Genomic DNA, 13,004 nt, shown 5'->3' with positions numbered 1-13,004 from the left:
AGAGGCCGACTTCGATAACCGAAGACACTTGCTATGGATCCCGACACACACTGGGCTGAGCACTCCCAACGAAGCGGCTCACCGCGTTGCTCGAGGCCTCGCTCACCGAGCATCATCGGAGGAAGAGCCCCCCCCCCACGGGGTACTGAAAAAGTCTGGGCGTGGGAGGATCGTATGACCAGGTTGCACGACATCACGACACACTACCAGTTACAGAAAAGCCCATACCCATTCCCTCACGCTAGGTTAGACAGGACGCAAGCAGTACACTACAGACAATCACAAACTGATTCTAACATAAACCCCAGACTCATGCACGCCATGTATCCAGACATGTACACTACAAACAGATGCACATCCTGTGGCGAGGTTGCCACACTTAATCACATGTTATGGGAATATCAGGACATAACAAACAATTCGGGCAGTGCCGACCCCTCCGTCTCTTCCACCGCCAGCCTCCGCTCGCGCTTGAAGACCGCACTGCTCAGCTCGAATCTGACAGCACAACTCTGGGCCGTCCAGCGAGCCGAGGAAGCCGCTACAAGACAAGGTCTGGGAACCGCGTGCGCGGCGGGTGCCCAGACCCACTAAAAAGACGCCGGACTCGAATCTGATTGATTTGAAAATAAAGTTTGCGTTCTTCTTCTTCTTCCCATTCGACTTCGATTTGTCTCGTTCGCGTGTCGTTAATTTTGTGGTCAACGAAAGATGTAGCATATTGAAGTTTCGATCTCACGCATCCATAAACTCGGTTAGAGAGGAGCAAGGTTGGATTTCGTCGTTCACGACGCTCAAGTTTCCGGCAGCGTCGCCGATACGGGTCTGCGGCGTATACTGGAGTCAGTCACGTTGCCTTGCATATCTCGCTTTCGCCTCTTCCCGCCGTGTTCCTCTTCTCGACTTTGCTAGCGTTGTCGCTCCGACATTGCGTGTTGCTCTCGCTTCGCTGCCCTATGCTCTTCGGTTTGGCGCTGTCTCCGCTCCCGTCTTGCTTTAATATTCCTCGCTCATTGCAGTGTCCCCGCTTCTTCGTCCCGCAGGTGGCCCTCATCTCATCTCTGCCTCTGCCTTGCGTGCCTACTTTATATGCAGCGGGTCTGCTCTCACTCCTCTGTCATATGCCTTCCCCCCCTTAACATTTGCAACGCCACCCACGACGCAGCAGCTGTGGTTCGCCCTGTTCCGCCTAACCACCAGCCTGTCGGAAAAAAACTTGGGCATTCCGTCTTTGCTCTCCCGGCTAGGCTGTCACCTTCTGTCAGGCTCAAGTATTTCACGCGGCCGCCTACTTACGGTTGAGTTAACGCGGGAACGAGTCCATATGTATGCAGTCATGATCACGTGCCTAAAAGCGAAGGTATTTTTTTGAGATGATATTCCAGCTCTCATGCCACTTTCCCTTGTGAAATGTACGCACGAAGCAGTAAATATTTCGCCGCACAACGGCTGACCTGGTTTGAAAAACATAATTTGCTTTAAACTAACACGAAATGACAGATAATGTAGCCAGAGAAAGCGTAGGGGAGGTTAATTGGTATGTCTAATTTAAATGTGGGTTTGGTCTCGCCATGCGGTAAGTTCTCTTTTTCGTCCACCTTCATTTTCATTAACCTTATTATTTTTACATTTCCAGTAGACGTAACAACTACCTTCTCCCAAGCATCCTCTGGCTTCATTATCTGTCACTTCGCGTGACTGTGACGAACAAAAAATTGAGCCCTTATTTTACCCCGAATCTTCTCGATCATAATTTGCTTTAGTGACGATAAGGAGTACCATCTGCGCAATGAGTACTGACATGTTAATTCCGACTGTTAATTTTTTTTTGCGATAGATGAAGGTCCGGGGCCTCGCTACACCAAAAAAGTATACCCGCATGCCTCGGAGAGTTAAATAAATTAATAGAACAGCTTTCTTCAGCCTGTTTCGGTTGCGTTTACCAGGAGGTGACTGTGTCATGACGTCATTACACGGAAGACAGTCACGTAAGAGCAGACGATCGCACCGTTTTCACGCCCTCTCCAGATCGCTTGGTCGTCTTCTGTGCTGATACATCGGATCTCTCAATGAGTAGCAGCATGGGAGTTGAAGAAAAATTATTTCTGGTTCGGGATTCGAACCCAGGACAAACGCCTTACTGTTTACCGGGTCGCTCTACCATCTGAGCTAACCACGAGGCTAGCAGCCCTGGAATAATTGTATAAAAATGTAACCAAACGGACAAGGTTCACAAAAAGTGTCGCTCATGTTTACAATTTTACATGTACTAACAACAATAAGTGACCGGATGCTATAAAACGTAATTGGTAGAGCGTTTTAAGCGACCCTGGAAATGCTTTAAAAGAGGACCACTGCTTTTAGAATAAGTGATTCTCGAAAATCACCTTGAACTGATTAAATATATTTTGTAATATGAAAAATTATTAATCGACGTTCTCCGCCTTAGATCCTGTCTCATATACCGCTTGAAGAGTTGCATTATTTGTTACGAACTTAATATTGTGCGAACGTGATGGCTACGAAAGGAAAGTCGAAGGTGGAGAGATACAAGGAGGGTGACTTAAGAAGAAGCCTCGGCTCTGGGCCAACTAGGATTGTCCTAATCAAATACACATAAAACGCTAAAATGTCCTTATCAATAAACCGCTTGACCTGAATGAAATTCGCTGTGTTTGAAAGAGGTAGTTACATTCTAGCATCTGTATGATCCATAGTTTTGATTTAGGATTTCATACTTCCTACAATTGCCGAGTGTCGCCAAAATGAGAGAAATTGCAGCACGAGGTTCATAAATCTGTAACTCTGCACCAAAGCAGATATCGCAGTTTTGTAAGCTGCTTAATCACAAGCTGACAAACTTAATACAGTGTAAATTTACAGCTTAGGTGAAGTTATTAGGATGATTACGAAGGTTTAACAAGAGTTCTATTCAAGAATAAGTGGCATGGATTAGAGATGTGTGTAATACGTGAGTTTTCTCACCTTAAGACTTATTAACATGTGCAGGTTAAAGAAATGTGATATCGCGTTTTATTACTGAGTAACATAGTTCAAAACTTAATACCACAGCTTTATTTTTTCAAACTCTCTATTTTGATTAATTTTTGGTAAGGAAATTGACACCTTATATAAAAAATCTGCTTTATGTTGTCTAGAGATTCCAACTTTTTCATTTAAATGCGGCAAACTTGGTTTGGTTCCGAAAAAAATACATAATTTCTCCGTTTCTAGTGACGAACTCGAAGGGACCATGGAAATTTGTTCGTCTAATCAGAAGTATCTCGAGAAGTAAACCACAGAAAAGAAAATGGGCTATTCCTCGTGCGTCTATTCCAGGATACAGGACTAAAACCAAAAGGCAGACGTAAAAAAAAAAAAGATACAATTTTCTTTGGCATGATAAAAATTGTGGTTTAGTGTACTCTTACTTAGATGCCAACAGCAGCAAAGGTTTGGACCCCGTAAGAAAGCCTGGTTTCAGATAGTGTAGATATGAAGCAGCATCCGTGCGAAATTTCACTTTGAAATGCGAGTGGATGCAAAAAAAAAAAAAAAAAGAATGGCTGCGGCTTAGCTCAGCTAACCCTGGATATGCAACGCGATAGTTTGGTTTAGCCTGGTTAAGTCTTGGTTTCACTTGGTTAACCTTTGATTTAGCTGTAATTATAATACTTAGGTATACACTCATCGTTAAGCCAGGTATAAATAATAAGCCGACAAGTCCAAGCGTTTTGCGAGCCGAACGGCTCGCCCTTTCTCAGTCTCCGACGCTAGCTTCGCGCGCTTGGCATTCCGGACCCTCTCCAGTGAAGCAGCTCGTCGCGTGATGTCCGCGGGGTGATCAGACGCCGCTTGCCGATGAAGGCTCAAAACCTCCCGCTCCCGCGCAACGCTCAGAGAAGACGGCCCGGCCCCATTCTCATCCATGGCGAACGAGGTGTTTCTTTTAGCCAGGCGCGCGGGGAGTCACGTGGTCAGGTGGCACACTACTGCGGAGAGCGCATGCGCCGAGCCGGCGGCGGCGGCGGAGCTCGGCGTGGCGAGTCAAGTGATGCCTTGCCAAGGCTACGGTGCAGCTGCGGTCAAATAAAGGTCAAACTGCTGGCGACGGCGAAACTCGGCTCGACTAGGTTAGTAAAGCTTTCGCTTTAAAAAAGAAAGAATAACGCTGCCATTATCACTCGCCAGAAGTGACGCATGACTCAAAACGCGTGGGTTCTAGGTTTAACAAACGGAGATTAAAGCGCCGCCCACAGGTGCCAGCGGCACATTGAGAAATCTCGGTGGTGACGTACTGGGACTTGCCTTATATCCTCTAACCATCTGTCTCCACGCGTGCTATTTCAAGGCTGCTAATAAGAAAATTACACAATTCCCAGCCCCACAGCTTTGAAAGATTGCTCTATTAGTTTAGACTACACCTTTATTACCAATTTTGCCAAAGTGAAATTTTGTTCCAACCAGCCTTTAAGCAACTGAGGCTTGCTGGTGCTTTTCACATCTGTGAGCTGTCACAAAAGCTGGTATTTCACCTAGCTTGGTCAAAATGTTTTAGTACCTTCTTTTTGTAAAAAATAAAAAAGGTAAACTCCAAAAAATAAATTTCATCCTCTTACTGTTTGCTGTGACATTACAATTGCATTTCCTGATGTTATGATTTAATCTTTAATTGCTTTCATGTTCAGTGATGTATACTAAAATCATTGTTTTATTTAGGAATGTTTTATCAAGTAATATACATGTACATGTAATACTGCTCATTAGGATAAGTGGTTGAAGTATTTTAGGAACCTTGAACCTTGTGATTATTATAAAATTTTTTTCGCTCACACATTGTATATACTCCGTAGTATAAATATATAAATAAACTTTACTGGACTGGGTAAAATATTAAGGACAGGAGGTCGGAGCCTCTCCGTCCAGGGCCCCACTGGCCTCTGCCGCCTGCCTGGCTTGGCTAATTAGGGACTTTTGTCTTGCCAGGAATTGTCTTTGCACTAATTCGTTTTTACTGGTTCTTGTTGTTCTAATTCATATTTTCTTGTTTAGCTATGTATTTTGGGTATTTTGTGCCCCATTCATTGTGCCCCTATGCACCTTTTGTGCCCCTATGTAATGCCCTCTGGGCTTTTAGGGTACCTGAATAAAACGCACTGAAGTAGTTAGGGCATTATCAGTTGTGTAGTGCGTAGTGCGTGAAAGTGGGTGTCGTATCTCCTGGGCAGTGTCCTAAGACAATTGCCAGCCTTCACAGGCACATTTTGGACCTTCCTAATTATTGTTTCTATGTTGTCATTGCTGTTGGTTTCTACGTAATCGTTGATGCTGGCGTAGCTGTTTATGTCTAGCGAAACACCATTTGCTTGTCGTGTAGCTTGCAGAGTCGCCTCCTCCAAGTCCACCGATCCGGGTCTCTCGCTGAGCGCCGAGTAGCAGCCGTCAGCGGCAGCTGCGCGAGTTTGCATTAACCGAATTAGCAATTCGTGTTAAGCGGAATTTGTTTTATTGGGTCTATGGAAAACCAACCAAATGTTCACGATAGAATGTGTAAGCTCGACTGAACAAGGATGTAGAAAGAAACCAACACACAGAGACAGCGCTACTCTCAACTATAGATTTTTAATTTCGCACGAACTGATAATTATATACCGAACGAGCGGTAACAAACCAGACAAAAAGAACATTCAGTGGTGAAAATCAAGAACAGTCTCTGTGTGTCTGTTTCTTTCTACATTCTCGTTCAGTCGCGCTTACACATTCTATCTTGGATTCTAACCAACTAGCCTGTCAATGTGTTTTAACCAAATGTTTACACATTTTCCGCCATATTAAAAAATTTTCCTTAACCGGCTTTGCTTAACGGGAGTCTGTCGTATTTAGGTAGCAGCTCCCGAGGTAAAGATTCCAGCAGAGCAACGAGACAACCACTGTCACGCCTGTTACTTCTGTCTACGTTTGTTTCTTTCATTTGTGTAGTTGTCCTACAATAGGTCTTTAAGAAAGCATGAACTAGCCCAACAAGATGTCTTTTTGCAAAGGTACAGGTCGCGCGCACTATTAACAACCGTAAAAATTATACGCCAAATACTTTCAGTGTTTCTTGCGTACACAGTTTACTTGGTTACTCGGTTTTTTTACATCTGCAGACCTAAATATAATAGACACAAATTCTTTATTCATATAGCCTCATTGAGGCTTACTGCTTCCAACGGCCCTTGCTAGCGGATTAACAGTTAGGTCCACTAGGGATCACGTGAGCTCACCCTCACATCATCCTTCTCGTTGCCTTAATCATCGCCGTGCAAGCAGCGCCCTTCAATGAGCGACCACAGACTAAGAAAAATTACAACTGTCGACCGTCTATTCTTTCTGCAGAGAATTCATTCCATAAAAATTTCACAGACGCCTCCTTACTCTACTAATACAAATCCTTAACACGTTTATCTGATTACTGTGGGTGTCGTCATTCGTATTTTTGCAAGACCGAAGTTTCTCCAAGAGCTCTACAATTAAACCTCTGCCTGCGCCAAGCCAATCCACCGTATAGCTTCAATTTTCAAAAATAACCAACCAACCTCGTTATTCTATGTACTATTCCACCTTTCCGCTGTATCTTTAATGCTTCTGGTCCTTTTTTTTCGAGTGCGGTTAGACAAATGGGTTTACCGGCTTCGCACATAGGCTGTCCTATAATTACTTTAAAATCTAAACTTCAAATTGTTTACCGACTCCCCGATTGGTGCTGCACTCTTTGTAGTTCTCTGTGTGAATCTTACATCTATTTCATTTATCCTTTTTTTATATCCGCTAATGAGATCAAAATCATCCCTTTGCGTAAACAGAATTAGTAGTACTCGTGGGTCCCACTTTGGGACAGGGACTACTTTACTGCGCTTTACCTTTTCGTGTATGGTGTTTCAAGTCCATACTTTCCCGAGCAACGACTTTTCATCCATTATGGAATTTGCAGAAACGGATATTGGAGCAAGTTTGAGAGAGCAAGAACCGCTGCTTGCTCGAAGGGCGCCCTTAAGGTAGCGTGGCCCGGCACTGGTAAGTGAACAAAACGAAAATAATAGCCTGTAGCCGACGGAGCCTTTCACTTTGATGTCCAGAGTGCTCTCTGCTGGCTGCCCTTTACATTTCTTAGAAAGCGGTGCCTAGCTAGAAATAAATAAATAAAACTCGTACTTCAACGGGCGGCACGACACCTCGTGGTTCAACGAACCCTTCAGCGATGAGCTTGCACAACCACTCGGTAGGTTCCGTTTCGCTTTCATACTTCAAGGACCACCTTTTATTCACGATTTGGTCGTGGTTAAGCTGAACGGAGCGTCCAGACTACTACTTGGCGGCGTCCCATGGAGCGTCGCTCCTTCATTAGCTGACCAAACCTCTTTTCATGATGAGTGCGGTATCTTTGACTGCGCTCGAGCATTTTCCTTTGACTGCACCGTCGACGTGATACGGCTCTGCTCTGGGACCTATCTAGGTTGTATACACGTACGACAGGTGTTCCACATACTGAGGTATTCAAGTGCGTTTGGTTATTCTGGTGTTCAAGGACAGGACAGGACGCAAAACACAGCGAGTTCAGAAAAACGTACGAGTATAACGTACAGAGACCTTTTACTCACGTCAAAAATGTCATGAACGTGGAAGTATGGGCGCTGGAATAGCGGACTTTCCAAGTCGTATATAAATACTTGAGAGAACATCCTCCGAATAAGCAATCAAATGCGGAATATTTTCTCTTTTCTAAACACAAGGTTGTAATATAAGGTTACTCCGTATGGTAAAAAAAAGACTGATTTGCATTATTGCGCACTCATCCAGAACAAATTCTGCCAAGTGCATCAGGTTATTTATATCACGCTGCGACACATAGAAATACTCTTTCCTTCCATCTGCCGTAGCAAGCTGGAACAATGTACCACGTAACTGCATGTGTTGTATGCTAGGACGCATTTACAGCAAAAAATTGAACTATTTTAGTGTGTTAGCGTGATTAGGATTTTTTCAGTGTGTGTGTGTGTGTGTGTGTGCGCGTGTGCGTGTGCGTGTGCGTGTGCGTGTGCGTGTGTGTGTGTGTGTGTGTGTGTGTGTGTGTGTGTGTGTGTGTGTGTGTGTGTGTGTGTGTAACTGTTTTAGCACCTGCAAGTATACCTGGGTCACTGTGTAGTCCGTGGAGGGTTTCGGGTGTTGTAACCCCCCCCCCCCCCCCTCCCCCCCCTCTCAAGCGTCCAGCCCCACCAGCCCAAAGTGTACCTTCAGCGCTCTGGTTAACCTCCCTGCCTTCTGCCTTTCTCTCTCCTCCTCCTCCCATCAGCGCTCTGTTCACATTGTCATTACAATTCAGGAGGTGGCGTGAGGTTGAATTTTCCTGATTAACAAAAAACACTATCATTGTCTTGTATTTATTCATTGACTCTTAAATTACTTTGAGTAAAACGCTGAAGAAATAAGCATCGTGAGTATCCTTGGTGTCATTATTATAATTATTAGGTATTTTATTTGCTGTTAGATTCCTCTGGCTAAAGAAAATACATTGCAGCTGATTCTTTCTAGTGGTAATAAGAATACAAAATAGACAAGAATCTTCAAGTGTAAGCAGGCCCTGTCAATCCCAGGGACCTATTTTTTTTTCTCGTGAAAACAGGAAGAAGGGATATACTGCTTTGACAGTTAAAAAAACTGAACAATAAAAAAATGAAGAAAACATTGGTTAACAGAAAAGAAGTTGTATCAATGGACCTGACTTCGAACTCATTGCTTTCATTTCACATTTGGTCTGATTACTCAATCCGCGCTGCTTACCAAGATGTCATAGATTAGATTACCAGCCACGGCGGCCGCATTTCAGAAATTTAATGCAAAAACGCTTGCGTACCGTGCTTTGTATGCGCCGTCAAGAACCCCAGGCATTAAAAAAAAAAGAAATCTAGATGACTCCACTACGGTGCCGGCCCCTCAGAGTTCGCTTTTGAGCTTCTGGACGTTAAACCCCGCAATTTATTATAACCGAGCACATGTCACACTGCTGCGCACTACAAGAACAGCACAGCTTTATGCATATTTATCACGTGCAGGCTAACATAGAAAAATGGTGCGCATTATCTGTTCATTTTGCATCGCCAAATACCTGTCGTAAGAACAAGCGCAATTTACAGAGTGATAATTAAATTACAACCTTCCGGCATTGCAAGTACGGAATGCAAATTAAACAGAATGCACATGAGATTAATAAATACCCACAGTTGTGGCAGACTAATGACAGTGAACCTAACCTCCTGCTGAATAAACAAAGTTTATTTTGAAGCATTAAATTACTACACGTGTTCATGCTCACCTTCATTTAAGCCATAATTCCAATTTCATTACCTGTAAGGAAATTGCCTTGATGCAAGGATTGCTTAGGCGGAAAATTGCTGAATCAGAACAAATTTGACCTTAGAGAAAATTAAAATGTGCTGAGTAATGCAGGCAAAAAGAGAGAGAAAAAATGTCTAAATTGAGACAACAAATTCTGCTTAAATGCGAATCATTCCTATTGAATGGTTGGAGGTTATTGTACAGAAGTTCCTTGCTCCATGCGTTCATTGAATAACTGGTGCAAGTCTGCAATATTGGCAGGCTGTCCTGCAGAAATATAATTTGGAACAGTCCCCGCTTTCATCGGTATTAATGCGAAGCATTCTTTACGAGTTCAGCTCAGTTTCTTGTAACGGGTATCTGGTGTCGAGTCTCTTTCGGGAAACACAAAAACGCTCGACACGTGTGGCTGACGTCGACTTCCCCGAATATAGGACACGTACACAGGAATATCTTCTGTTGGTCGGGTGAAATAATAGAATTTATTTCAGCATTCAAAATGATTGCTTTACGTAAAAAAAAAAAATCAGTTGGACTTGTAATAGTGCGAGGATCCGCTCGAGTGCGGTCCCATTCTGCTCGGGTTGAGCCTGGAACGATCTAGACACTCATTGCGCTCCGCTCTGCCCTAGGCGTCTGCGCACGCGCGCACGCACACTTGGCAAGATCATTACCCATTCGCTGCGGAACAATTATGTGATTCATAACAAGACGATTTTATTGCGATATCAATTATATGGACACTTCAACCGGATTTCTGCCTTCGGCGTCGCCGTCGCAGTCACGATGAGGTTCCGTATAGATTCCAAGGGCGATAAAATCGTCGCCGCGCGCCGTATGCGCGAGCGAAAGCGCGCGGGGGACGCGCGCTATCACGGAGGGCGAACGCACGGCGGAAAGCAAACGCGAATGTCGCGCGAGAGGCCGTGGGGGTATGGGAGGGAGGGAGGCGGAGCGGCGCTGTGATCCGGCACCAAAGGCGTATCTTGCCACTCAATCTTCCACGCGAAAGCAAGAAACGGGAAGAGGGGGGGAGGGGGGGCAGCTTCTCCTTTGCCAACAACTTCTTTGCGCTTTGCCCGGGGATGCCGGTTGTCCGCACGGTCTCTTATCTCAATACGGCTCTGACCTTTGTATATGCTGTTGATTCGCCGCTCAGTTCCCGTTGAAGTGATAGACCGCGCGAACCTGCGCTTGCTGCCAGCGTTTTGATAGTCGTTGGCTGCGGTCATTCAGTGTGATCTATTCATGTTTGTTTGTGCGCGCTGACACCACGATTGTTAATTCAGTTAGTAAGCCAATGTGTCCAAGTTTATGCAGCCGATAAAACTACTATCCCTACTCCGAATAGCGCTCTACTAATTTGCTACGCGATCGATGCTTCGCCTTTCGGGCGAAACTGCGGCATTTTTATATTAGGTTCATGAGTGCCGCCATATTGGGCTGTTACACAAACAATTTCCAAGTTTTCATGAGAAGTGAAGTCACGTAACATTGTCATAAAAGGCTGAACTCATTTATACAAATACATTCATGTTTGCAATGCCATTGTAGTAACGTACATTTCGTTGTTAAAAGTGGCAAACACTAGCGTTAACAGCCCAAGATGGCGGCACCCAAACGCTCCCGTAAAATAGTCTTATGTCGAGTTGAGCATGCTTCATTTTTTTTCTCTAGGAACTCTAAGAAGTTTTGTTATCCCACCCGCCGCGGTAGCTCAGCGCCGCCGAGATCAACGTCGCGGATTCGATCCCGGCCTCAGCAGCCACATTCCAATTGGGGCGGAATGCAAAAATGCTCGTGCACTGCATTTATATGCACGTTTAAGAACCCCAGGTGGTCGAAATTGATCCGGAGTACCCCACTATGGTGCGCCTCACGGTCATATTTTGGTATTGGCATGTGAAATCTCCGATTTTTTTTTAGTTTTGTTATCTCTTATGTTGCCGCAAGGAAATAGCAAACAGTGCATAAAAGCGAATGCCCACAGGGCTTTCTACATCGTCACTGTGAACAGCGGTCGCAAAATAAAGTGAAAGGGCGAGTGCTGACGTCTTTGTCGCTGTCGACAAGATCAGTGTCGTCCTCCGTGACACCAACCAAGGTTATTGCACAAACAGCACTTCAGAAATGCCCGCGACACGATCGAACACGGCGAAGACTTTTACGGATTGCGCGGTGATGCACCACGCTACTTCGAAGACTGCTCGCTTGACGCGCCTATACAAAAGCATCTGTCGTCTCGCTCGAGGTTGTGATTCATACGCTGTAACCGCATTCATGCGGCACCTACAGCTGCCTCATCGAAAGAAGATAGATTGCGCAACCTGCACAGTGGCAACTCCCAGCTCACCGCTCTTGTGCGAAGCATGGAGAGCCCGGAGAGCAGGCAAGAATAATAATAAAAAAAAGAATAAACGCGTTATATTCGTGTTACGAAATCCCGGCTGTAGCACGAGGCACATTATAAGGCCAGTAATTTCGAAAAAAAAAGAAAGATACTCGCGTTACATTTGTGCAAATGCGGTAAATATACTAGCATTGAAAAAAAATGCTAATGTAGATAACTTGAAATGCAAACGACAGCAATAACATTTATTGCAATATTTCGATGATAATTATACATTTCGTGATATTGAAGAACCAAATTTTGTTGATTAAATAAATAAGTTAATCTTCTCAGAGTACGCTACTTTTTTTCTGTATGACCTATGATAATGCATATTGTGGAATTAGAAATACATACGTGGACAGACTTTAGCACTCTCACACTCCCCTTGTCCATGTGGGCTAGTTTTATACAGTTCAGAATTACAGCATTATGGAACTTAATATTCGCAGCTGCTCATGCTTTTTTTCTTCGTTCGAGTTGGTTCAACAGTTTACTATTTGGATATATTTGGTGCAGATAATCTTGTCGGGCACTGGTACATCATGCTTATTTTAATTTCCTTTCGTGGGTTACGGTAAACTTGCGTTATGGTCAGTGTAATAAGTTTGGAGAATTTGTGAATACAGTCACATTTTTGGTTTCTATCGTTCAGTTTGGAATGCCCAAACATCTACCTGACCGAATTGTCAATAGCGTGGAATTTGATATTACCTCTAAAATACAAAGGCTCCTGACACCGTGTTTTAAGTTCAATACTTGTGTAAATTAACGTTTAAGCTTCCGAGGATGAGGCCTCCACAAGAAGGGTCTCCAAGTAGGTGTACTGGTGTCATCACAATATTCGGAACATCCCTTTTAGGAGGCTTTTATGTATAAAGTTTATCTTGCGCTGCATTTTCTTTTGGTTCGTTTTTCCGCGGAACACCTCTATAGAGTATCGAGGAAACGGATGTGCAATAATTTAAATCTATGCTCCTTACGCCCCCCATTTACCACTTTGTTTTCTCCGACATAACAGGCCACGACATACTTAGATGCCAGTTTCCCCATGCACTAGAACATGTTTACATAAATTGCACGCAGAAACTTTACCTGTTAAAACCTGGCTACGTAAAAAGGGTACTTTTGTGTCTTCTGCAAACTGCCGCCCTTGCGATGTACCGGAAACGATAGAGCATTGTTTTCGGAATTGTAAAGATGCAGTACTTTTGTCGTACGTGCTACAAATGATTTAAAG

The sequence above is a fragment of the Dermacentor silvarum genome, chromosome 4, assembly GCF_013339745.2.
Source record: "Dermacentor silvarum isolate Dsil-2018 chromosome 4, BIME_Dsil_1.4, whole genome shotgun sequence".
In the NCBI taxonomy this organism is placed as follows: domain Eukaryota; kingdom Metazoa; phylum Arthropoda; class Arachnida; order Ixodida; family Ixodidae; genus Dermacentor; species Dermacentor silvarum.
The sequence above is the reverse complement of the archived record's forward strand: the minus strand, read 5'-3'. Positions refer to the sequence as shown.